The sequence below is a fragment of the Rattus norvegicus genome, chromosome 14 (genome assembly GCF_036323735.1).
Source record: "Rattus norvegicus strain BN/NHsdMcwi chromosome 14, GRCr8, whole genome shotgun sequence".
In the NCBI taxonomy this organism is placed as follows: domain Eukaryota; kingdom Metazoa; phylum Chordata; class Mammalia; order Rodentia; family Muridae; genus Rattus; species Rattus norvegicus.
The window spans coordinates 42,018,868-42,045,779 of record NC_086032.1 but is presented as its reverse complement, the minus strand read 5'-3'; the positions used below and the strand labels follow the sequence as shown (position 1 = coordinate 42,045,779).

The window sequence follows — 26,912 nt, the reverse complement described above, 5'->3', positions numbered from 1 at the left end:
GGTTCGTGGCTGTTCTCTTTCTCTATAAGCAGTGTGGAGAGTATTCCTGGGTACCTGAGCTCACTAGGTTTTAGTCAGAGATGGAAAGGAATGCAAGGCAGATGTCAGCCACCATTCCTGTTAAACCTTTCAGGCTACTGAGGCACGGGTCAAGGAGATGTCAGCAAAAGTTAGTGAATATCACAATTTAGGCAGTGTAGGCAGTGTGACGGCTTGTATATGCTTGGCCTAAGGAGTGGCGCTATTGGGAGGTGTGGCCTGTGGGTGTGGGCTTTAATTCCCTTGTTTTAGATGCCTGGGAGCCAGTCTTCTGCTAGCAGCCTTCAGATAAAGACGTAGAACTCTCAGCCCCTCCTACATCATGCCTGCCTGGATGCTGCCATGTTCCCACCTAGATGATGAGGGACTGAACCTCTGAACCTGCAAGCCAGCCCCAATTAAATGTTGTCCTTATAAGAGTTGCCTTGGTCATGGTGTCTGTTCACAGCAGTAAAACCCTAAGTCAAGCAGCCTATGAGAGAAAAGAAAGACAGAAGTGGGAAGGCACCAGAAAACCTAGATTCAAACTGCCACTCTGATCTCACAAGCTTACAAGCCTAAGTTCTCCCCATGTATGAAATGGTAACAAAAGAGGAACTTTTTGGGGGCTGGAGAGATGGCTCAGAGGTTAAGAGCACTGACTGCTCTTCCAGTGGTCCTGAGCTCAATTCCCGGCAACCACATGGTGGCTCACAACCATCTGTAATGAGATCTGATGCCCTCTTCCGGTGTGTCTGAAGACAGCTACAGTGTACTTATACATGATAAATAAATAAGGCTTAAAAAAAAAAAAAAGAACTTTTCAACACTTCACTATTTAGAGGTGACATTTCTTACTGGTTACAGGGCAGTATCTGGCATGACACCACCAATATCCACCTTGGAGTTGGGGTGAGAAGAGTCAGCACTCCATCTGAGCCCCGACTTCTCCCCTTGCCTGAATGGGCTCCTGGGAGCTGGCTCTGCAAAGATTTCATGGGGCCTGCTAAGGAGAGTGGATATTATCCAGCCTTACCCTTATTTCATAAAGACCTGAGCGTCTGTTGTAGACAAATGCTATCCTTGGTCTTGGAAGAGAGGAGAAAATGAATACTTTTGTCAAGGTTGAGAAAACTATACACACCCATCCCAAACAAGAGGAAAGCAGGGCGCCAGTTTCTGGAGGGTTACACCTCGTAGGTGGGAGGAGCTACAGGAGTCTGTACTTCCAGGCGAGAGACCGTGAAGACCCAGGAAAGAGAGCAGGGTGTTATCAGGTTGTCAACATGACAGGTCATCATTCCAGGGAGGGCACGGAATGAGTGCCAACATAGTGGCCAAAGGACCAAGGGTAGGTGCATTACTACAAGAGGAAGTCCCAAGCCTGGAGTAAGATTTTGGCTGAAGAAAAACAATAATGCAAACTCTTGACTGTTAATTATGAGGAATGGTTATTAAAGATTAAGAGAGAAAGAAAATATAAATGACACAGTATGATAATAACGGGAGGCCGTTGGACCGATGAGAAAGCCAAAAAGCCTTTTAGCAGAGGTGTGGCATGAGCAGAGACATTCCCCACAGGGGTTAATTTGCCTCCTATGTATGATCAAATTTAAAGGCAGGGGGATTTCAGGGCCTACCGCTGGGTAAGTATCCAAGAGTTCAGGGCCTGGTGTCCATGGCTATAGTGGTGGCTTCCGTCATGCAGAGGGGAGAGTTTTATGTTTGTCATGTTTGGACATAAACAATAATATACTATGATCAACTATTTTAGCAATTTCTGGAATCCTTTCAAACTGTGGTCTTAATAAAAATCATGAAGAACTTTTTTTTTCTTAAATAAGGATAGGCCAGCTGAGCTGACCTCATTTCTTAATCTGGAGCTCAACAATCCATTACAGAGAGTATCCTCTTGCGTAAACAGATAGTGTGAAAGGTAGATCCCTGAACAGAAAGGAAATGAAAACTCCAATTGGACACAAGAGTCCTGAGACAACCCAAAGCATAGCAGTGTGCGCTGTCAACCCTTGGGCGCTATTCTGATCACATTTGATAATAAAATTATAAACAGAAGAGATATTTTTGTTATTGTTTTCTGTGAAATAATACCCAGGGAACAGTATGACCCTTCTCAGAAGACAGGCCTGGCACTGGGGCCCCAAGTCATCTAGTTTCCTTTTCTTTTGTGAGAGCAGAAAGGACTCCGAGTCTGAGGTCTCCTAGAAGCTAGGCTGCAGATCTCCACAAGCAAACCTCATGGAGTAACCTGGAGAACCAAGAAACAAAGGAGGGAGGGAGAGAATGGGGAGGAAACCACACAGGAGACTACTGAGGGACAAGACTAAGAATTGATGACAGAAAAAAAGACAAAGAGGGAAACAACGTGAAAGCCACTGACTAGAACTGCCCTAAGGAGGGTGGTCCCAGGTGACATGTAACCTTGGGAAAGGGATCATTCACTCTTCATCACAAACAGATGCAAGTGACCTTTTCCGCAGAGGCCGGGGAATAGCAGTTGGAAGTCATCTCCACTGGGAGGCCAGCCAGACACTTGTGATCCAGTAAAAAAAGAGGGAGGGGCAATATTCTTCAGGACAGCAAGAAGTGTTTCCCTGAAAGTCATGGGCAGTACAGGCCTGTGCAACTCGGAGTTCTATAGTACATTCTAGAAAATCACATACCTGGCAGGTGGTGTATCTGTTCCCAGACAGTGGATAAAAGAGCATGCCCACAAACATGGGTCTGACGTATAGATTTATTTCTTTCACTTTCTTCAGAGCCCAAGCCACAGAACTGTAGCCATTTTGAAAGAAGAATCATCCCTCACAACATTTCTGAGTGGACCACGTTAAATTAACATTTTTGTGGGCCAAGATAAAAAATGTCAGACTCTACCAAGGCAAAAGTGGATCAGCTGTGGTACATGCTTTTCAGCTTTTCCTTACAGAAGGGGCAGGGAACTCCCCACCTCCCAGAAAGATCACAGAGTATTTAAGTTTTAAGGTCCAAGAGACAAAATAGAGATTACATAGATACTTACATAACCACATAAAATGTTAAAGTTTTAAAATGTAGCAATCCACTCTCCACTCCCACAGGCACTGGCTACACTGTGTCCGCCTCTCTCCAGCCCCCAGGTACATGTTGCCCTGGGAATGCTCTTGGTGAAAGCAGTTCCTTTACCTTTCTGTTTTGATTATGTTTTAAAAGATTTATTTATGCTTATTTCATGTCTAGGGGTGCTTTGCCTGCAGGCATGTGCCCTTCATGTGTGTTTGGTATCATCAGAAGCCAAAAGAGGACAGGGATCCCCTGGACTGGAGTCATAGACATTTGTGAGAGACCATGTGGATGCTGGAAAGCAAACCCAGGGCCTGTAGAAGAACAGCTGAGCCATCTCTCTGGCAACAGCAGTGTCTGTAGAGATATCGGCTTGCCCCAGTGCTGCTGGCTTGCCGTGAGTGGTTGATGGGAGCCTTAGCTACTCAATGGGCGGACCATTTCATCACTACTAAACACTGCCACTTCTAATGCCTAGGTTTGCTACACAAGCACTCCAAGAGATTTCTAGCAAAACCCGAACCATATGAAGAAATGCAGCTCCTTAGTGAAGACAAATAAATATTCAGTACAGGAACAAAGTGGAGGAGAGACACCCCAATACATACCTAACCTGAGGCCACAGTTCTAGAGAGCCCATAGGGAAGTAATAAAAGTAGATGAATTATTCACACAGCCGGAAGACCAAAGGAAGAAGAAAGTTAGACAGTCAAGGGGAGTCACAAAGGGAGAGACTCTAGATGGGAGCTGATAGCGTCTCTTCCTTCGGTGTCACATTAATGGGGGGGGGGGGCATCATAAGAACAGTCATGACACTTCCCAAAACCTGGATTATGAACTCTAGCATTGAAAGACAGAGGGGCCATGTGTCTGCCTTCAGAGAGCAATGAGTAAAGAACCAAGCCACTCTACCCCAAGCTCATAAAACAAAGGCAGACCAAGCCTCTCTAGGACCAGAGTGGGTCTTTTATAAATGGAAGTAAAACAGTCCCTGGGAATAGCTTTGAATCTGTGGCATTCCTGTTGTTTCATGCATTGTGACGGAAAGAAGGAAATCATTCTAAAGGCTATGAATAAATAGCCTAAAGGTATAAATGAATATATTGAAACACAAAAGAGTCATCTGGTATCATAGGACGACTTGATTATAAAAATACTAATTTGGATAACATTTTTTCATTATCTGATACAAATAAACAGCATAGAACAAAATATTCTCCTATATTTCTACACGCTCTCATTGATATCTTATAAGTGTTCGCCAGGTCAGTGTCCTGCGATATTCTACAATGAGAGAAGAGAAAGAAAAGAGAGATGGGAAGGGGGTTGGAAGGAAAGGCAGTGGGAGAGAGAGAAGAGGAGAGAGAAAGGCATGCATGTGTAGTGACATGCGTGGCAACATACGTACATGAGCTGCCTGGACACCCCGGAGCCTCTAGGTACCTTCTGCCCATAGCGACAGTCAGCTTGTTAGCAGGGGACTCAGGAACTCCCAAGGACTCGCCAACCAGTGAGGTGGCTAGCTGTTGAGGGAGAGGACAAAAAAAAAATTAAAGATGGAAATAAAACAGTCTTAGGATAATCATCACATTTTTTTCATTAAAATGCTAATGATGACCAGCACCGACTTCCAGATAACCATGTTTATGAATTATTCATGGTCACATGCGGGAAGAAATCGCTCTGTCCCTGCAGGCAGGCATGGAGCCGGCAGAGGGTCAACATGTGGCCCCTGCAGTAAGTGTGACAAAAGGGTGTGTCCCTAAGAATTCCCGGTGGGGGAAATCCAGCCATTCCCACAGGGCTCGTCATTCTGCGTCCTTTTATTGAATGGCGAGGACGGTACCAATCTAGCTCTTTGTCGTGACTCCTGAACTAACACCCTGCCAATCGCTCTTTAAAAACTCCAAAGAGAAGAAGAAAATTTATTGAACTGGAGAGGCTACATGCCAAAGTAATTAAAAAGAAAAGCCCTTCTGAACACATCAAGTCCACTCTGTACAGAGGTCCCCTTGTGCTCCCTTCTAAAGGTAGCACATATGCATTGAGTGTTTTTACACATTTTTGTGGACATTTAAATTAATTTATTATCAAAAGCACAGGCTGCATCATTACTTGAAGTCCGCTTTCAGCTACAAAATGAATAAAACAGTATCTCTGTTTCTAAGGCTATCGGCCCTGGGCTGAGGGACTTGCACAGACTGGGCCCTGCAGGGCAGTGGGTAAGCTGAATGACTTGACTACCATCCAGCGAAGGCCTCCAGCCCAGACAAGAAGAGGTCAGGAAAGGCATCCAGGAACAAAAGGGTGTCTGACATGTTTAAGGCTGGGCTGGGGTCAGGTAAGCTTGGTGGGTTCCAGGCGACGGAAGAGGCAGTGGGGAGAAACCACGATGTGGCTTACTGTTCTTGATCCCACTCTAGCGTGATCCTGTATCATCAGGCCAGGGAGGAAAGAAGACTGGAGCCAACCGGCAACTCTGTACCCCTCTCAGAGATCTCTGACTAGACCTGGCTTCAGACAGGTAAGCCTGCATCAGATGTGGGTTTTGGATGCATTACTCTCTCTCGATGGATCCAAATGGGTGGCACGAGTCTGGCCTGCTTGTTACAATGTCCAGACACGGAGGCAGGACAGAGACTGAGACAATAGAAGTGAGCAGGGAAAGGGTGAGACAAATTCACATTTGAAAAGTCGATGGTCAACACCAAGAGTATTTCTACTCTCTATCTCCAGTCTCTTTTGTATCCCACGGTACTTGTCCACCTTTGAAATTTAGGTGGTGGCTGTTGTTTGTTTCTTTATAGCTCCTTGTCCAGAATGAGGTAAATCCTTGAGGACACAGAGCTTCTCGTTATTGGTCTCTGGTATGCGACCCCTGCCCCACCCAACAGGAAAACCACAGAATCTTGTTTAAAGGCAAACAAACACGCATGCCGGTGCGTATCATGGCAGGGAAGCACATTTACTGGCAGAACCAAGGCCGGGCAAGACAAAAGTTCTTCCAAAAACAACCTTAGGCTTTGGGTGTGGATGTTTCCTTGTTTTCGGGGTTCCTTTATAGTCTCATTGACCAAGGCCTTGGCCGTGGCTCACTGTCTACCAGCCTTTGTGAGCCACTCTAAAAGCATAACCAACCTAAGCAGCAGCAGGCTGACACCAGCAGGTAAAAGCAGGAAGAACTGGGGTGGGGAGCGGGGTTGACAGTGGCCTCCACATACACACTCCCACTTCAGGCTTTTCCCAGAAGGGTTAAGAATGGCACAGCAGCATGGCTTCTGTAATAAACGCTGGTAATGGGGAAGCAGGAATGTTCATTAGAAACTGAACACAACGAGAAACACCTTAAAGGGCAGATGTGCAGTCTCAGGCCGGTTGTGTGTTCTCAAAAGCCCTGGGGCTGTTTAAAGGGCTGCCTATTCTATGCTGAATGAGATCCAGGCCACCACTGGAATGACTGCTCATCACTGGGATCAGTCACCTCAGAGCTGATACCAAAGCCAGCAGATGCCACTGACCAGGCCGTTCAGTTCTGTATCCCTGGAGCACGGCAGACAATCGGCACACAATAAATGTGGGATAAATCAATAAACCAGTATATGAGTGAATAATTTGCCTGACCAAGAGGTAAGAAGGCCAATTAAAGGGTGAGAACAGAAACAGCCTGGCTGTCTTACCCCTCACTGACTCAAAGGGAAACTGTAAATCACATCCAACTACATTTATTTTACACAAAAGAGCTTTTATTAACTCGTAAATAAATAGCGACGGCCAGCCAGTCTCCGAAATTATGGAAAGATGCTCTTTAAATAGGAAACAAGTAGGTGCAAAGATTCTGAGCAAACAAAGGACCAGGACGTGGAGGCTGCATCAGTCTCCCTGCTTTGCTACCCTCCTGAAGGGCAGGATCATCATTCTAGCAGTATGGCGCCTCTCCTCCCAGATGTTCTTCCCCGGCAGCCTGCTTGGCTTTCACCCGTGGGGACCACAGACAGGAAGTGAGGAGAGCCTCACGACCTTGAGAATTATGAAAATTCACCCCAGGTGCAGGCTGTGTTTCTGTCCTGATGTGTATGCGACGCTACTACGATTTCCCTTTTAATCAAAAGGCCCGAGGTATTGCAGATCCTACAGAGCACACCTCACACATCACACAGGACACTGTAGTATCTGTCTGGAAAGGACCTCAGTAGCTGAGCCTATAAAGCTGAGGGGTGAGTTCCTAGCCTGCACTATGCGACAGGAGTTCATTTTTGTGTTTGTGTTGTTGTTGTTTTCTTCGACTGTGAGAAAGTAGCTTGATCCTTCCAGTCTGTTCTACCATGTTGGTAACAACACACACACACACACACACACACACACACACACACACACACACACATCTCCAATGCCCAGGTGTAGAGCACCTTGCATACACCTGGCTTGCCCTGGGCCACAGAGCACACTGGCAGCACAGAAATGAACCTCTGAGCCAGCCATTCCCCGTTCCTGCTCTCAAGAAGGCAAGGGAGCAGGATAAACACACTCCTCACTTGGATGCAGGCCAGGGGATGAAAGGAATCTATCGGCCAGTCCAAAGTGGTTAGTGTGCAGCTTTTTAATTACTGTATTTACAATACTACCCATAACATATTCCCCACCACAAATGTTCCAGCAGGTCATTAATCCTTGACAAATACATTAATGTTCCTCCCCCCCATACCCCTGCAAATTCTTGTTGTGCTGACAGGGAACAAAAATGCTAAGAATTCTCTTCAAAGTAAATACTTTATGTCAACAGCCCTAGCTGCCACTGGTCCTCCGTTAACTATTTCAAGATAGTATTCCAGTGTAAGTATTGGGCGCTACTGACCTTAAAGATGAATTTGCAAACAAAATTTGTAGAACTAGCTTTGCCTGATACAACATTTTTGTCAGAGGAACAGTGGTGTGAACTCCCAAGAAGGTGGCTTGCGCTCTTCAAAGATAACATATTCTGTGACTCATTAACTCACAAAACACCACTGCCAGGTGGAATGCTAAGACTTCTGCTTTTTAAAAAACCTCAAGAATTAGTCACTGAGAATGGTCAAGATTTTCACAATAATTGAAGGATTACCTGTCTCAGCACTAAATGGGTTTAATTTCAACCACAGGCCATTAATGTTTCTCTCAGAGAATTCAAGGTATGATTAATCATTGTTTGGGAGCTCACGATCATCGGTGACACCACGAATTATTTTGCTGTGTTGGAACATAAGCACAGGCACTCCGAGGAAAAGGAACAAGTCTGCGGTGAGCAGGCAGGAGCTGTGAGCCATGAAACACACAGGACAAACTGACAGAACGCCTGCTGAAGCTCCATTAGCAGCTATAACTGAACTACACAGAATCAGAGATGACGGCAAGTTATCGATCCAGGCCTGGAGCCAAGAGCACAGACAGACAGACTAATTTCACGTGTGAGCTGCTGGGACCTGGGCTGGGTGACCTGGCAAGATTCTCAGAACCTATAGGGGTGCACAGAGCTCTTGTCCTCAGGCTCGAGGTCTGTCTGCCTGTCTCCCCTTTTCCTCAACTCAGCAATGGTTTTAAAAACCAAAGTACTGGAGTATAAGAAAACAAAGATTAACATACCAGGCTACAAACAAGGTCTGAAGTGTGCTAGGCTGACTGAACACACAGGTTGTTGAGATGCCTTCTTTGTTTATTTATTAGCTCTTAGAAAATTCCAGTATTAGTTCTTAAGCTTTTGAAGTCACATAGTACAAATATAGGCAAGTCTAACACAGACCCTTTGATGTTGCTTGGTAAGTGACCCCTGTTCTTCCACAAGACTTCTTGAGAAATTTAGCAAGCGAAAATCTCCAAAATCAAAAGAAATAGTGGTTCTCCTGGGAGCTGTCTCTGGGAGTGCAGGAATGGTCTAGAAACCTGGAGAAGGGAAGGCTTTGTCTCTGTTTCAGTAGGACCTTGGGGAAAGGGGGTGTCAATTTGTCTGAGAAAAAGACAAAAGGCTCTAGAGAGAGAAAAACATGAATGAAACTTTTAAGTAGAAACAGAGTATATAAACCACCATGATACAGGCTTGGGTGATTTCCACTACCCTATCAAGGTTCTTTCTAAAAAACATTTATAATAATGATTATAATAATAGTATATGAGACAGGGTCTCATGTAGTCTAGGCTGGCCTGAGTCAAATATTTTTTTGATAATCATTGCTTCTTGGCTAATAAATGAAATGTCCTTATTGAAGAAGAAATACAAATATTATATTACTTCCAGATTTGAGTTTTTATTCTCTATTGTGTTTCCTGGTTGTGTTTCTTCTTTAGCATCTAGCTGAACCTCTTTCTTCTTTCTTTATACACTCTTCATGGGCTTTTCCTCTTGGTAAGCAGACTCCTTGCAGTAACTATTACAGAACATGTCTGCTACCTAGCAGTGTGAGAAACCTCATTATATACCTTATGCAGAGGGCACAGGGTTCTCATGCTCATATATGGCACTAGATAAATCAGGGTCATTAAACTCACAGGCTTTTCTTTTCTTCTGTTTCCACCCAGAAGGTTGGGAGTGAATGCAGTTAATAACTTGGTGATCTTTCGCTATTGGTAGAGCCGTGCTTCACCTGGACTCCTGAGCTTTGTTTCTCAGTCAAGAGAACCCACTTTTATGTAAGAGGTCATGCTTTTCAAAATGTAGTCACACCTTAACAGTTGTCATAAGGAAACTTTTTTCCAAAGTCGTACTGTGCTTAAATGTCAAAAATAAACAGCTTGGATCAGACTCTAAAGTGTAACCAGCACTGGCTAAGCCATGTTGAACCTGATTTCCTTCTTGCCTCTCAAGGATTGCTCCTCTGCCAATAGCAAGGCTTTATTGTTTTGTGTTATGTTGTTTGTTTTGTTTGGGGGAGTCATGTCTTAGTTAGGGTCTCATTGCTGTTGGGAGCTAGCTTACGGTTTTAGAGGTTTATTCCACTGTCGCCATGGCAGAAAGTACGGCAGCATCCAGGCAGACATGGTGCTGGAGAAGGAGCTGAGAGTTCTACATCTTGACCCGAAGGTCAAAGGAAGAGACTGTGAGTCATATCTTGTAATCGGAGACCTCAAAGCTCAACTCCACGGTGATAGTCTTCCTCCAACAAGGCCATACCTACTATGATAAGGCCACGCCTCTTAATAGCGCCATTGCCTAGGGCCAAGCACTCAAAACCATGAGTCTATGGGGACCATTCCTATTCAGACCACCACAGAGGCATATCTTATTTTTCTTAAAGAATTCTTTTTCTCTTTATTTGCTTTTACTTCTGTTGTTTTGTAAAACAAACAAACAAACAAACAAAAAACCACCCAAAAATCCCAAATGTTTACCAACAAAGACTCGGAAGGCAGATGCTGGCGTGAAAGAAAGCAAGCTAGTTCACAGGGGCAGAGGAAACACTCAGCTGACCTTCCTACTTCACTGACGTCCCAAAAGGAAAAGCCCTTCTCCTTTTCCTTGCTGTCTTAGAAATCCTTCAACTCAAAGACCCTCCTCTCTATTTATTTATGTCCATCTCCAGTCAACTGGTTGCTTGCTCCACCTCTTGACCTACGGTTTATTTAATCCTGTTTACAAGAAGCTCTTAGATTAAAGGGGTATGCAGGGCTGAGCCACACAAGATACCAGTTTTTACAGTTCACAATCTTGGGGATAAAATAACCTGCAACCTACTTCACTTTCAGAAACAGAGGAAGAACATTCTAGAACCAGCAAAGCAACATGAAGCATGCTATCCGATACTCCACAGATGTTTCTGACACAAGTCAGCCCACTTTCCATGTATTTGAAACCTAGCACACCTAACTCTTCTTGCAAATAATTATTCTCTCCCCAGGTAATAGCCTTTTGATGTTCAAACAGTGAGAAAAGAATAAATCCACCAAAACATACTAAAGTAACACGAGCAAATCTCTTTAAGAATTCTCAAAAATAATAGATCAAAAAAACCACATTGAAATAAAAAAGGAAGGAGAATAAAGTTGTTATCCCAGTTCCAGCAACATCTCAGTCATCTGTTTCATCAAGGCCACTCCCCCAGGCTCTGCATTAAACAATCTGATCATTAAATCTGTGAGAACCACAAGGGATGTGCCCGTCTCATTATAAACTGCACACATACGAACTGCGATAATGAGGGAGAGCATCTGCTTTGGTTTGGAGGACAGAAGTGCTTCCTGCCTGTTGCTTAGTGCAGAGACACTTATAGTAAGCTGCAGCACAGGACAGACGCCCTGGGAGTGAGTCTGTCACCATGACTCCAGACTCTCAACCTCACTTTACCAACAAGGATCACAAGGTGTTCAAAGCAGAAACCTCTAACTCCACAATATGGAGCTGAATGTTTCTTTGAGGTGGCATCAGCTCTCTGTGAAAGATGAGACCATGCTGCTTTACAGACACCCAAACTCTGCAGGACTCAAACAGCTGCCCTTCTGTTTTACAGCAGATGAATAGGGCCAAATAATCCTTCATTTACCTTCATTACATTCAACACTGCAAAAAATGTATTATCGTTTTTCTGTATCTTAGAAAAGCATACAGATAGCTGGCCTAGAATTTGCTAGGGACATATTCTATAATGTTGGAAGATCACATTTACAGTATTATTCTTACAGCTGGGCTGCAGGCTAGACTTGAATTTGTAGCTTTAATCCACTTCCCCCTTATGCACGCCAACCTAGACAGATACCACCAATCAGTTCATTTTGAAAGTCAAAGTAGCAATCTCTAAATAAACCTCAAAAGAAGACAGTAAGACAAGAATCCTGCACTGGCCAGACAGCCATGTACCTAGGTAATATCAAAGCTCGAAAGCTGATTAATTGGTGATTTCAGCTACATGTGGCAGATTATACCATGTGTGCATCTCCATCCCTTCATAAATGACATAAACTGAGAGCCAGAAATAAAGTCAGAAAAATGTAAGTACTGAAAATAGTTTTGAAGACACAGAAAACAAGTAGCCCTCCAATGAGCGACTCTTCAAAGCTGGGGTAGAGAAAACTCAAATGAGTACCATCAGAGCCATCAAGAGGAACAGAACCTTGCAACTCTCAAGCTGCAAGTTCACCAGAAATGGGAACTGTAAGAAACAGGCAGGAGGCATGGCTTGAAACTGGAGAGCTGCCTGCAAACCATCTTAAGGACAAATTCCAACATCCTTCCTGTGGCAGTTCGAAGAAAACGGCTCCCATAGGCTCACAGGGATGGCATTATTAGGAGGTGTGGCTTGTGGGAGGAAGTGTGCCACTGGGTGGGGACTCTGAGGTCTCAGAAGCTCAAGCCAGGGCCAGTGTCTCTCTTCCTGCTGCCTGCTGATCCAGATGTAGAACCCTTGGCTCCTTCTCCAGCACCATGTCTGCCTGCACGACACCATGCTTCCCGACATAATGACAATGGACTAGATCTCTAAACTATAACACAGCCCAATTAAAAGCTTTCCTTTAGAAGAGTTGCCGTGGTCATGGTGTCTCTTCACAGCATTAGAAACCCTAAGATACTTTCATAAACATGAAGCTGGCTACTTCCCTTCTCTACCGTCTGTAGAGAAACAGACTGACGAAGGACCGTGAGAGGATCCAGACTCAAGGACCAGGAACAGTGGTGGATCATGGCACCACGGGGGTCGGGGGACCCACAGGAGAACAGACTTAAAATTCTCATGGAGCCAGGAGAGCCCTGTATCTCTTTCTCTCTTTGTCTCCCAGAGCACTTGCAGGGTAGGAGATGTGAGGGTTTTTCTCAAGGAAACTACCAAGGCCATGACAAAGATCCCAGTTAGCACAGCTAGGGGCAAACAGGGTTCTGAAAGTCATTCTATGCCAACGCCACCAGGTACCAAGCCTTGACCTTCACATAGGGAAAAACGATGGAATGGAACCAGCAGACAGGTGGTAGAGAAACTGCAATGACAGTCGGGAACTTAGGAAGGAAAGAGAGTCAATCCTGAAGGCAAACTTCAGATACGCAGTCAGTAACAATCTATAAACAACAAAAACGGTAACTGGAGTGGCCAAAGAGATTGGCCATCTAATGTCTCCTCTGGCCTCCATGGGTGACTGTACACACATGGCATATACACATAAATAAAAACAAAGCAAAGCTAAAGATGTTTTTAAAAATCACATACAAGGAAAAGGTAATAAAAAGCTCCTCACAATACAATAGATATAAAAAATTGGGAACAGAAGAAAATGGCAGAAGTCCTCCAAATTCATCAGGAAAAAATGGTCCCTACTTTAAATCCAACAACACATGAAACGGGGGAATAAGTGATGTTGTTACACACGCCAGATCATAGAAAATTACAGCACTCACATCTAAAGACGCCACTGGGCAACGTGCCTCCCCAGAGGGTCAGAGTCAAGAGATGGTATCCAATACACAGGTCAGTCAAGAGCTCTCACGTAGGGGTTAAGGGAAACTGCAGGCCACCTGAGCTAACTGCCTCAAGGGTAAACAGTCCAGAGGGAGCAGAGTCCAGGAAAGTGTCTCATAAAATGAATCACAGAAAGCCTGCAGGACAGGCCACTGTTTGACCTCATTTCAGAACAGGAGGATAAAAAAATACAAGGCAAAATCAGAAATTGGTATGATGCACACGAAACAAAGAATGAAGCCTTAAAACAGCACGGAGCCGACCTGTGGAAACTCCTAACTGCCCTGAAGAATAAAGAGAGGGCCTGAGAGGGAGGGAGGATAACAGATCTAAACCTTAACCCCAAACCTCCTTTGAGAGGAAGTCCATGTTAACTGGGTAAAACGGTGTCTCAGCTTCTCTTCCTGTTGCTGTGATAAAATACCCTGGCCAAAGGCTTTATTTCAGTTCCTGGTTCATGCATCATGGCAGAGAGGTCAAGGTGGTGAGGGCTTGGAGAAGCTGATCACATCTCATCCTTAATCAGGAAACAGAGCTCGACCAGTGAGTTCTACCTCAATTAGCACCATGGCAACGTAACCCTGTGTAAGCAAGCTAGAGGACCACCTCACAGGTAATTCTACATCTGTGAAGATGCCACTTAACACTGATCATCGAAACTTGCAAACAAACAAAAACTTCAACAAAAACCTATTAAGTGATTACTTGAAAGTTAACAACCAAAGAAGAACTAAATGAGTAGACGTAGTTGCTTAGGAAGGGCAACAACCCGCATGGTAATGCCAATGAATAAAGCAGGGCTCGCCAAGCTGTATCTGTGCCCCTGAAATTTAAAAGTGAAATTTTAAGGCTGGGAGATGACTCAGTGAGTCAAAGGCTCTGTTGTGTAAACAGAGGACCTGGGTTCAGCTCTGCAGTGAGGCATAGCAAATGTCTATAATCCTGGAGTTGTCGAGTTCGGGTTGGATAGGGGTCAGGAAGATAGCTCAGGGAGCCTGTGGCTTAGCTGGTAAACTGCAGCTCCAGGTTGAACGAGACACCCACTCTCAAGGGAAATAAAGCAGAGAGAAAAAGTGGACACCTGGTGTTCTCTGGCTTCTGTGCATTCAGTGGCACCCACACATTCACATGCGCATGTAACACACAGACAGGCAGACTGACAGACACACACACACACACACACACACACACACACACACAATTTTTAAAGTACTAGAAATAAATCAATGAAATGCATAAAACCACCCAAGTACAAAAGAAAAACTGTGGGAAAGTTCATTTCTGACTTATAAAAAAAGAAAACAAATAAATCTTAATTACCTTCTTCTGGTCAGTCAAGCTGCTAAATCGATTTATTTCATTTTATCACTCTGGGGAATGCAGTGAGAAGTCTTCACAGTTGTTACGACTCAGCGCAGGGTGAAAGCAAAGGTCCCCTGGACACCAGAGCACCCAGGAGAAGTGCCTGACAAGACAGTTCACACTAGGTAAAGCCCTTGCCGCCAAGTCTGACGGCCTCAGTTCAAGCTCCAAAACCCAATCCGTGGGGAGAGACCAGATTCCTACAAGTTGCCCTCTGATCTCCACACATGCTGCATTGTCTGTGTGATATACGTATCAATAAAAAACAATCAGTGTGATTTTCAAAAAGTCAGCCATCTTTGTTTTAGATGTATAAATATCCCAGCTTCGACCTATCTCCTCTTCTACGAAGCCCCACTGTAGCGACTTTCGGGGGAGTCTCATCTGATAAGCAAAGGAGAGAGAATGTACAGCATTTGAACCTCCTTTCCCTATATACAGAATTCCTCGTTATGTGAGTTTTGCTAAGAGACATATTTATCAACATACAGCAAAATAGCCAGATACTCATCTTCCCAGGGTCCTTTGCAACTAAGACATGAGTGCACGACTTCGAATTTCACCAGCCCCAGCCGGGAATTTAGAGTCACAGGTGGGACGAGGCCGTCGGAAGCAGCAGGCATTCATCGTGACAGGATCACCAGCAACATGTAGTCCCACAGGCAGCAAGAGCTGAAGGAACAGGGTTGGCCTGGGGTGTCTGGTCCATGTGGGGTTGGCACTATAAACACCTAGTAGTGTCAACCCTACAAAGAACTAACCGTAATGGATGGATTTGGTGATAAACTGGTTCTATAGTCTTCCAATCCAGAGCCTACCCGGGATCGTCAATAAATTCCCTCTCTTCTTCAAGCCCTCAGGCAGTGTCCATCGATTCTGTGTGTGAAGCCTGGCTTCTGTACTGCCTAGAAGACACAGGTACAGAGTGTCAACCTAAGGAAGGATGAAATGTTTGTGGTGCTTAAAATTCCAGAGCAGAACAGAGGACTGAGAGGAAAGGTCCTATTAATATGCAAATGAGGCCAGTAGTGGCATGCTGTAAGTCAAGGACTTTTTTTTTCATTAGTTCTCTATTCTTTGCCTCCTATAGTTTCAGACGGATAAATATTCCACTAATCATCACATTCTGAGGTCTGACTCTGACAGACTGTACAGGAAGCCCTCTGAATGGTACCCAATGGGAGTAGCTGCTGCTCCCGGCTAGCCAAGGATTCACTCACAAAAGAGGCACATTTTTCTTTGCTTTGCTGCTTAGGCTCCATTTTCTTTACAGTGAGGAGGTTTGGAACCAGTGGTCAAGAACAACATGTAACAGTGACAATAAGAACCAAGACACCCAGAGATTTATGCTCAGCTGTGACCCACCAACACTGCGGAAAAGCTGCATCCCTCAGCGCGGGGCACTGCGGCACCTTCACTCCAAGGGCGAGAGAGAACGCTGAACCCCACAGTTTATCTGTCATGTCTTAGGCTGACCGCACGCATTCTGCAGATCAAGCTAGAAGTGCAGATGGATATCTCAGAATAGAGTGTGGAAGTGACTGAAAGGGCTTCGAAAAAGAGTCAAATGCTGTAATAACATTAATAAAAATGAGGTCCTAGAGAAAGACTGTGGTAGCCTGTGGAAACTGACTTTGCACAAAGAACAGCTAATTTTTTTGTTGGTTGCACAAGATAATACAAACTCTATTAAGACAGTTTATAGAATAAATAAATTTAAATACATACATACATACATACTCAATGAATACATTCAAGTTTCTTTACTGTGGTATTTTCCTGAAAGACCTACCAAGAGATCAGTCCCGCAGTCAGAGCAGTCAGGCTAAAAGCCATTCTCGGGGACAGGGGACTATTTTATTTTGGATGGCGATGTAAATCCTACTTCAAATGCCATCAACTGCCAGGCCATCTTCAGTATCTATCCCCTGTACTGTGAGTCCTCTTGAAATATCTAATGGCCACTAGACAGTTTCACTCCACAGTTGTCCAGATGAGTTAGTGTCCTATTCCCATGGTGTGTCTGTGTGTGCATGCGTGTGTGAGCGTGTGTGCATGTGCATGCGTGTGCATGCAAGCAGGGACTAGGTCAAAGCTGGTGTCTCCTAGATCACTAATTTGTTGAGGCAAGGCCTCTCACTACAGCTGGAGCACACTGGTGGCTCCAGTGGCTGGCCAGCTTCAGGAGTGGTCCTGTCCCCTCAGTACAGGCACTGGCTGCTCCAGGTGGCTCTGCATGGGTATTGGGGAATCCAATGTCAGCCATCACAATGTCAGCCTGGCACAGCAGTCACTTTACCAACCGAGCTATCCCCCAGTCTGCCTGCATGTTTTACAATTTTTATTAAGTTAGTATATGAAGTAAAGCTTTCACGGTGGTACTTGCATATATGCCCTTGGTTTATCATCTCTGTGATTGTCCCCATGCCCTCTGCAACATCCCACAGCAGTAGTTGTCCTCCCACTTCCGGCTGCCTGTGTTGTATCACACACCCCCGCCCCCACATATGAGGGAGGGTAGTAGGAATCTTTCCGAGTCTGGATCACCTCACTTAATACAATCATTCCTAGGGCTGTCTATATCCCTGTAAATCCAGTATGCAATGTTCCATTATTCACCTGCCAATGGGAGGCTACTGTGATTCTGCTTCCTTGCTGTAATGAATAGAGCCACAGTCTATGCACGCAGATGTTAAACCATCTCTGTGGGAGGGCACACAGTCCTTTGAGTATATGCCCAGGGGTGGAGCAGTTGGTCAGATGTTAGTTCTGTTCTTAATTGTTTTTTGAGAAACCTCCTTATTGATCACTACAGTAGTGGCCCCACACTATCTACTCTCACCAATGGTGAATAAACGTCTCTTTCCCTACATCTTCACCAGCACACGTTCTTTCTGTAATTTTGTTTTCTGATGACAGCTATTCTGACTGGTGTGAGAGAGATTAGTGAAGTCATTTTGAATTAGCATTTTCACTTCCAAATGTATTCTATAGGAAGACCATTATCCAGGTTATCTTTTATAAACGTATGGACATAGATGAATATGTATGTATATGTGTATGTAATCATGCGTGCATGCATGTATGGGAATTAAACCCAGGACCTGTACGTGTTAAGTAGGCACTGTATCACTGAGTCATATCTCCAGCCCCTTGATGAATATCAATGCAAGTCAGCCCCAACAACATAGCAGGCTAAGTTCAATAGCATATTCAAAAGGTTATATATAGATACACGATGACCGTGACAGATTAATATCTGGAATGCAAGGATAGCTCAATATATGTATTATCAACTGATAAATGATATATCAATTACCAATTAATATACTATACAATACACTAACAGGAAAAAGAAAAACATCAATCATGTCACCTGATGCAGAAAAGCATCAGCAAATTCAACTCTTTTTTATGATAGAAACATTCACTGAACTAGGCATAGAAGGAAACTGTCGGCATAATAAAAACACAGAGAAGCTCACAGTTCATACCATACTTGATGATATGAGACTAGACGCACTTCTGGGCTCAGGAAGACATATCAACATTATTCTAACTGTGTTGTCAACATAGTCCTGTCTGTCGCAGACAAAAGCATTATGCAAGGAAAACCAATTAAAACAAGGCAACTCAAGCTGTATTCTTAGAGCTCTGTTTGCAAATGCAGATTAATTGACTCTATCTTTTTATTATATTTTATGTATATTGGTGATTTGATTGCATTCATGTCTGTGTGACCGTGTCAGATCCCCTGGAACAGGAGGTACAGACAGTTGTGAGCCATCTCTCCAGCTCCAGAAATGTAGATGTAGAAAATTCTCAAGATTCACATACACGCATACACACACAAGCGCACACACACACACATACATATGCACACATACAAACACGCACACACGCGCACACACACATGCAAACACATACATGTTGTTGTAAAATATAAAAATAAAAAAGAGTAGTTGTCTTTTACCCCGCTGGGTCTACACCTCGCCCCAAGATATCTGCTAGATATCTTGGCGGAAACACATCCCAGTCGCACACTTTTCTATACTCAAACCCTCACATAAAAGAACACACAACACAATAATCTTTGGCCCAATTGGTAAGATATAATTGCCCACTTAAACATACAAAGCCCAGTACCATCCATCCCTTGAGAACATTAATAACAACCTGTAATTACCCAGAGCAGAATCTTAACATCACCTGCCATCTTGTCCTGCCACGGCTTCTCTGCCCCTCTCTCCCTCTTGTCTCTTCCTCTCTCCCTCAGTCTCCTCCTCGTCCTTCAAACTTCTCTCCTACCCATCCTTCCTTCTCCTCCAATGACAGGCCTCCTTCTATCCTGTACCTGCCCCTCACCGGTACTTTACAAATTCAATGGAGAGGTGGTTCTGGTGAAGTCACCAGAGTTCTGAGTCCTTGACTAGGCAGCTGTCCTTGGGGCAGTGGAATTAGCATCAAAATACAGATAACTTCAGGGCAAACCACAACACATACACGCACATATGCACACATACAAACATACACACACATACAAGCACATATGCACCCCTGTAGCAAGAAGTTAGAATGAATGAGTTCAGCAAAATTGCAGGATATGATATAAATGTACATCAAAACGCAGTTGTATTTCTATATAGCAACAACAAAAAGTACTTTTTTAAAAAAGGGGCAAGCCTGAACTTTAAAAAGTATTACTTCATGATCAAAAGGAATTAAGGAAGAGCTGAACAAATGGAAAGGCATGTGTGCATCAATTAAAAGACTTAATTACATGTCAGTACTACCTGATGATGTGTGAATTCAATATAATTCCTACCCAAACCTCCAAATGTTTCTTGCAGAAACTGACCTCTATATACATTCTCCCTTTTTATAAACTGTATGGTTACTGGCCATGTAAAGAGATGGCAAAACCAGGGGGAGAGAGCCACGCCCCATGTGGCCCACCTTCCTCAGTACTAGTTTGTGAACCCCACCTTCACCTACTGGCAGAAAATCAGCAAAACAGTTCTTTGAAGACTTGTAAAGGTCATATATCTCCAATATGATTAAACTACCTCACCTCTGTCCTAGAAAGGGCTCACATGGGACGCCTGTACATTCATACTGGACTGTGGCCAGCTGCTGCCTTTGCTATCTCATTCACACAGATGGCACTGGGGCTTCCACATGAGGGATGGAGTTCCTACTGCCCATCACCCAGGGGCGAGGCAGAGCTCAGGTAGGAAGTGGGAGCCAACAAGGAAAGACATCAAAAAAGGAAGCTGGAAGCCCTCTGTTGCTCTGCAGGCCCTCGACCTCTTTACTGCCTGGATTCTTTATCTTTATTCTTTATCTCACTTCTGTAGAGTCAGGTGGCCTAACCTAGACATCTGGTAAGTCTGGGACTTCATAAGGCCATCTAAGGATGGGTCTAGGACTATAATTTTAGGCTCTAAATTTTGTTAATAGTCATGAAACCCAACATCTTCCTGTGGGGAATGAAAAACCTGTTTCCAGAGGAGGATCAGAATGAAAAATGGAAATGCTTGGCAAGTTGACTATCATGGTCCTCTGAGGACAGAGACCCTTTGGGACAGAAATCAAGTACAGAGGCCAGCTTGCTTCAGCATATGACAGTGTTCTCCTTTCCCAATCATCACAGAAAAGGGCCATTCATCTATCTACCTGGGAGAAACCATGGAATCCCCTGCAAACAAGCATAAGCTAAACAGAAAGCCAGACACAGACAACTCGAGAGCTGACACTCAGGGCGGGCGGGTGGGTGGGGGCATTCAGAATTGTTGACAGCCAGCATCTGTTCAGAGAACTAGGTCCAGCCTGTTAGTGATCTCCAGACTTACCTGTCCAACAGTTTGGCCTCTCCATCCTGAGCCTAGGAGAATACTGGATGCAATGTTTGGCTCAAGTCTGGGAACTAAGAAGCACACTGTTAAGCTGAGTAGCAGGTTTTAGTGCACCCACTGTACAAGCTAGAAAGTGGGGAGAAGGACCCTTTCACAAGCAGCCGGGGGCTAAGTCAAAACTTAACACAAGATGATAAGCGTTTAAAGATTATCTAGAAACCGTCCCTACTCTAGAAGTCCAATCGCCATTCAAAGACAACACCTCAGGGGACAGTACGTAGGGACCTGAAGATGAATGCATCGCTGAGTTGAAACATAAGATGGAAATGCTAATCAACAGCACCATTAAAGCTCATGGAGTCACCAGACAGTCCACTGGATTAAAGCGCTAACACGAAGCCCAACAGAAGAGAGATCGAATGTAAAATGTGGTGGATTTTTAATTTTAACTATTTTCCCTCTAGTCATTTCTTTGAACCTGACAAAACCTTTGTTCTAAAACATTTTTTAGATGTTCTACTTTGAAATGAAATGCATCTGCATTAAATCATCACTGGCCTGGAAACATTGAGACTCAGTTAAAACCGGCAATCGGGCTTTTGAGGAGGAGGGCGTTTGAGTTCCTACACGGACCGATCACCCCGTAACCTTGAGATGCCCTTTCTTGATGGCTCTGCCAGGAACCAGCTGCAGTTACAGTTCTTTCTAAAACAACTGATTCTCCCACATCTGACTCTTCTAGCTCTGTGCACTTTCTTTTGTTTTTCTTTACCTACTTGTTATAGGATATCAGACACTATTCTGATGCCATTGTACCGACAATAAATCCATATTATGTTAACTGTCTGAATGCCATAAAGATTTTAGGATATGGAGCACTACACACGCCTTATTAGTAAGGATCCATTGCACGGATCATTTAAAGCAGGTCCAAAACAATTACACAAGAAAAGCAAGAGCAGCTAGGACTGCACCAGAAAAATGGCCAGCACCATCAACAGCACACTACGAAACCACACACTATCCCCCACAGCAGAAGCCTGGGGACTGGTGTAAGGAGCATACTGTCTCTCTGGCTGCGAGGAGCTCCTGCCTAGGCGGAACCGAGAAGAGCCACTCTAGACAGAAAGGCTGCAGCCTCTCTGCAGTACTGAACGCCAACAGTGCTTCCGGTTGACCCAGCTGACCACTGCCCTGCTCACCCTGGGCTTAAACATGGAAAGTCCGCCATCGCATGGTGTCATGGTCTGTCCATTCTAATCTGCTGGTTTGTCTGCCACCACCCTCAACTCCGCCCTGATGCAGCCTGAACTTCTCTCCAAACCTGTGAGTTTTCTTTCTTTCCCCTGCCTTGTTTTACTGCCCATCACTGAGCCGCCAAAAGCAGATGGCAGGTACCAGCCGTATACCTGGCAGCAGGCTCAGTTACACCGATTAAGTGGGGAGCCCAGAACTGGATACCAAGTTCTCCTCTCTAGATAACTGTGCAAAAGTATTTGTCTGCCGGACATTTTACATCTCAGAGACAAACATCTCTCAGATCTCCTAAGGAGCTGAAGCCACAGCAAGTGCACGGTTTCCCCGTTTATTTTATGAGCTGACTCAAAAGCCACACAATCAACAACATTTGAAATTCTCTGAACAGAGACACTGAAGCCTTTGGGGAACAGCCCTTTCCTGTAGATCTTAGTGAAGGGGCGGCTGGAGTCTTCAGGTGAATCGTCAGCACCTGAAGAATACCAGGCACCGAACGCCCACTTAATAAACACTGCTGAGGAACGACAGCTGAGGAGCTATGGCCAATGAGGGTGCTTTCTTAACCTCAACTCCTCAAGAGCTTTACCCTACTTAATTTCAGATCTTCAAGAACATCTCCAGCTGGAGAGGTGGTTCAGAGGGTAAAATGTTTGGGTGCAAGTGTTAGACCAAAGTTTGGATTCCCTGCACACACATATACACATATACACAAACACGCGCGCGCGCGCGCACACACACGCACACGCGCAATCACATGCACACACGCGCGCGCACACACACACACACACACACACACACACACACGCACACACACACATGCAAAGGCAGTCCTATTACACTAGCTGTTAGAAGCCGGTCAAAATCCCAAATGAAATCCCTAGACACTGAATAGCAATGTGACCTTGATTATGCTTCCTGACTACATTCTATAGATTACTTTTCTTATCAATAAACAAGATCCAGCTTGCAAGGCTCTAGGGTACTTGTGAGGTTTATAAACAACTTATGTAAAACCGTGCTGAATGGAGTTATCTGCCATTCTATTCTGTAGCTCCAGAACAAAATGTAACTATCAAAATCTCATTTGCCGAAGCTGGAGTTCATTCACGCAACAGATATGCATCAAGTGCGGGCAATATGCAACTGGAGTCGGCCTGCTGTTCAGCATGAAAGGAGCAGCTTCACTTCTGCCTTAAGTGCAGGAAAACAGCAATTAGTTCACACGGACAAGAGAAACGTGTACAATGCTGTCTTATTTTCTTGATCGAAGCATTAAAGGATTACCCAGTTGCAGCAGGCTGCAGTTTTAAAAAAAACAAAAAACAAAAAACAAAAAACAGGAATCAAACAATGGAGGAAAGCAACCTAAGAGTGGTTTTTATAGTCTACAAGAATTGACAGTTCTCTGTCTGTCTCTCTGTGTTTCTGCATGTGTATGCATGTGTGTATGTGGCATGTGTATGAGCAATGTGTGTGAATGCATGCATGTGTGTGTGCATATGTGTGTATATGCATGTGTGTACATATGTGTGAATGTGTGTGAATATGTATATGTGTGTATGTGTGTTTGTTGCACATCATTGAGGGTCTTCCTCTAGCACTTCCCATCTATTTCTTTGAGACAGGGTCTCTACTGAATGCGGAGCTCACCGATTGGATAGACTGGCCAGTGAGTTCAGGGTTGCTCCTGTCTCTTCTCCAAGGGCTCAGGTCACAGCCTGCACCACCACAGCAGACTCACATGAGTGCTGAGGGGTCTGAACTTGCTTTTTTTCACAGTCAATGATGCATATGTAAGTCAAGATTTTTGGTTTAAAAGAGCAAAATTAAGCTGCCTCGGACTAGAAGAATAAGATCTGGTCTACACAGCAAGTCCATCCTATGGTGCTGTTTGTCCAATAATCTGTCATAGAAAAATCTCAACATGAAGAAATGTGATGTTTGTGCAAACTGAAATTTATGGAAGAGAGTAAATTTGGCACTGGCCACAGTTGAGTTGATTTTCTGGTGGGAAAACAGCCATGTTCTCTGGGTCCCACTCTGCTATTGTTTCTCTCCTCTGGGCTCTGAGTGACCCACGGGAATAAGAAGCTTCATGCCTTCTATTTCCAGAACACCTGAGCTCAGAGAGCTATAACGTTGCTTCCCTTCCCCTTCACCTGATGGCGCACAGACAAGCTAGAGCTGCCCCATGAGGCTCCTTGCCCGGCTTGGCTCACTGCCAATCCCTTGGTAGCTATAAGAAACTACATTCCCAAAGCCCTGAGAACACTGAGCAACACAGCATTTTCCATTCTTGTAAAAGCTACCACTTCCTGCTCTCCTAGGACAGTCAGAGCAAAGGGCTGAGTCTCAACCATGATCTTAAGGTGTGCTGTGCTGAGGGAGACATAGCAGCTTTAAGACAGCGCAGATTTGGTCTTAAAAACAGCAGAGGGGTTATCCCAGGCCAGGCATGGCCAACAACAATGTTACATCCCAGCCTAGAAGCTAGGGAGCATGGCCCATTTAAAGGTGCATAAGTAAAAGTGGTCCCCATCTAGATAAGGTGCTTCTTCCCCTAAAATACCAATGAGCCAGGTACACGGACCTATTCCCACAGCCTGAATCATGTGAACAAAGACCGATCCTACTAGAAAAAACTGTGGCCACATTTTATACATAATCATATATGTATGTGTGTCTTGAATTTATTACACTTAGTCTATCAATTCCATGTTTAAATTACACCCCCACACACACGTACACACAGTAGTAGACACGAAATGCTTAAGAAAATATCAAGGTGGGGCTGGAGGGATGGCTCAGTGGTTAAGAGCATTGACAGCGGGGTTGGGGATTTGGCTCAGTGGTAGAGCGCTTACCTAGGAAGCGCAAGGCCCTGGGTTCGGTCCCCAGCTCCGAAAAAAAGAACCAAAAAAAAAAAAAAAAAAAAAAAAAAAAAAAAAAAAAAAAGAGCATTGACAGCTCTTCCAGAGGTCCTGAGTTCAATTCCCAGCAACCACATGGTAGCTCACTACCATCTGTAATGGGATCCGATGCCCTCTTCTGGTGTGTCTGAAGATAGCTACAGTATCCTCACATACATTAAATAAATAATATATTAAAAAGAAGAAGAAGAAGGGGTTGGGGATTTGGCTCAGAGGTAGAGCGCTTGCCTAGCAACCGCAAGGCCCTGGGTTCGGTCCCCAGCTCCGAAAAAGAGAAAAAAAAAAAAGAAGAAGAAGAAGAAGAAGAAGAAAATATCAAGGGACATAAGAGTTTAAAAGAATAGAGATGCTCTATTCCTGACGTAGTGCGGAGGGTACGAGTCAATGAATACTGATTGATTTGGAGTAGAACATCTCACTGAAGAACATCCAGTGTACTATTCGTTGGGTGGTCCATGCTAAACAAATGTTATTTGGTGTCCGAATTTGGAAGCCACACTTTATATATCTTTGAACAATGGACTCCTAACCTAATACCTGGCATTTAATAGTGGGTCAACAAATATTTGCTTACAAATGAACTGCACGTTGAGAGATCATGCAGGACGTATACAACCTTTCACCTCTCTGTTTACCGCTGATGGCAAGTTGCTCCATGAGAGAATCATGTCTCACCACTCGCCAAAGGTTCCCTTGCTGCCACTGCTTTATCGCAGGCATCTGGTGTGTCTGGAGAGAGAAATGCACTGGTCGTTTCCAACATGCTCAGAGATGCCGCTTAGGGTAGCAGAGCGGGAAGCACATGACCTAGACTGCTATAATGAAGGGACCACAGAAGAAGCTAAAGAAACAGATGTAACATGGGCCACACGGTGACGGAGTTCTGGTTGCACACTTAGTCCCGCAAGCCTCCTGGTGAGAATGTGTCTCGTTATTGTAAACACTGTAGAGATTTTGGAAGAGAAATCCTCTCAGTAAATCAGCATCTCCCATAATTATCCTGCTCTCTGAAGGCCAGGGCAGCCTTCAAGCAAACAGAGGCAGAGATCCAACTGTTTCCCTTGCACTAAAAATGATATTAATGTTCATTAACACGGACACTGTTTGTAGCTTGTGGGAAAATACAGGTTCTTAGACAATGTGTAGCACACACTGCTATATTATTATTAACACAAAATAGAAATGGATGTATTAAATAAGGTAACAGAACAACGTTGCTTTCGCTTCTTTTCAAAGAGCCTATGGCAACTTTTTGAACAAGCCTCCATCTGTCACCAAGGCAGGCTCTTTCTCCAATAATTAAATCAAATATTGAAACCAAGAAGACCTTCCTCTGACTTGGGTTTGCTGTTGTTTTCTTTCTTTGATGAGAGCCTGTTCCACTTAGTCCAAGCCTGGCCTCACTCCCAGACCTCCTGACTCAGCCTCCGACAGAGTGCTGGCACGACAGGGACGCCATCCTGATCAACTAGACAAGAACGGCTTTGAAGCAGATCTATGGGCGAGCAAGATGGCTTAGTGGGTAAAGATCTCTGCCACCAAGTCTGATGACTGAGTTCGATCCCCGAGGTGCACACAATGGGAGGAGAAAACCAACTCTCATCAGTTGTCCTCTGACCTCCATATTCTTCCCATGACTTAAGCATTTCCCAGCCTCCACTCCCCCATATGCAATAATAAAAAGTAAAAATTCTTCAAAAATAATACAGACATAATTAGCAAATGCTGAATATAAAAGAAGGGCTTTTGGTGGTGATGGTGTTGGTGGTGGTGTTGGTGGTGGTGGTGGTAATGATGGTTTGGTTCTATTTAGTTCATTTTTGGAGACAGGGTTTTTCTGTGTAGCCCTGGATATTCTATAACTCACTCTGCAGACCACGCTGGCCTTGAACTTATAAATTTACCTGCCTTTGCCTCCTGAGTGCTGGGATTAAAGGCATGCGCCATCCTGCCCACCCTCTCCCACCACCCAGCCAGATGTTTTTGGTTTTTTGGTTTTTCGTTTTTTTTCTTTAGTGTGAGAT

At 44.4% G+C, this 26,912-nt stretch overlaps 1 protein-coding gene across 18 annotated transcripts in view; it reads right to left on the bottom strand.

Annotated features, from left to right (window-relative positions):
- Positions 1–26,912, bottom strand: part of Apbb2 (amyloid beta precursor protein binding family B member 2) — a 383,293-nt gene that overhangs the window by 187,151 nt on the left and 169,230 nt on the right. For 14 of the 18 annotated variants that reach the window (XM_063273105.1, XM_063273114.1, XM_039092527.2 and 11 more), the window contains one exon: positions 4,487–4,601. The exons of 1 other annotated variant lie outside the window; for it this stretch is intronic. The gene's annotated coding sequence lies outside the window, so the exon portion shown is untranslated. Of the gene's footprint in view, positions 1–4,486; positions 4,602–15,607; positions 15,752–26,912 lie in introns of all 18 variants that reach the window. 3 more of the 18 variants (XM_063273108.1, XM_063273107.1, XM_063273112.1) reach the window with 2 other exon arrangements.